Source organism: Odontomachus brunneus, unplaced genomic scaffold (assembly GCF_010583005.1).
Source record: "Odontomachus brunneus isolate Ranch 3 - 2012 unplaced genomic scaffold, Obru_v1 Obru_scaffold_046, whole genome shotgun sequence".
NCBI lineage: Eukaryota > Metazoa > Arthropoda > Insecta > Hymenoptera > Formicidae > Odontomachus > Odontomachus brunneus.
In genome coordinates, this window is record NW_022639496.1 from 248,133 (window position 1) to 248,753 (window position 621).

Consider the following 621-nt stretch of genomic DNA (forward strand, 5'->3'; position numbering starts at 1 on the left):
ACAAATTATGACCCCACAACAACGGATTTCCGACACCAATTAATTATTATCTTAGACACGAAATATTGTTTCAACACCAACTATCATCCTTTTCAACACCAAACTCTACTTTAGTGACACTAACGGTACGATAAATTCTTGTCACCAACTAATTCAAGTTCTTTTCGTCACCCAGTGTATTGTTCTTAACACTGGGCTGACGATGTGCCACCAATAAATAAACAAACAAGTCGACATCGATACACAGCCCTATTCTGCCGTCGGCTCCACGTAAGGCTTGATATCCTTTACGTGGACCTTGCCGATCGCGCTACCGTCTAATCGCGCGAGCTCACACACGACCGCCGACCTCATTTTCGTTATTTTGAATGGCCCGTGGAATTTTGGGGCCAATTTGGCGGCCGTGTTTTGAGCTGCCGACGACAGAACATGCTGTCGCTTTAAAACTAACTCACCCACTCGATACCTCACAGAGCGTCTCCTCAAATTACAATATTTTGCTTGTTTTTGGTGCGCTGCTTCGAGATTGTCGGTAACCCACACCTGTAAGCCCTCGAGCTTTTTCAGGCGTTCCGACCATCGCGACGGATCTTGCGGTTCGATAACGATATCTCCTCGTTG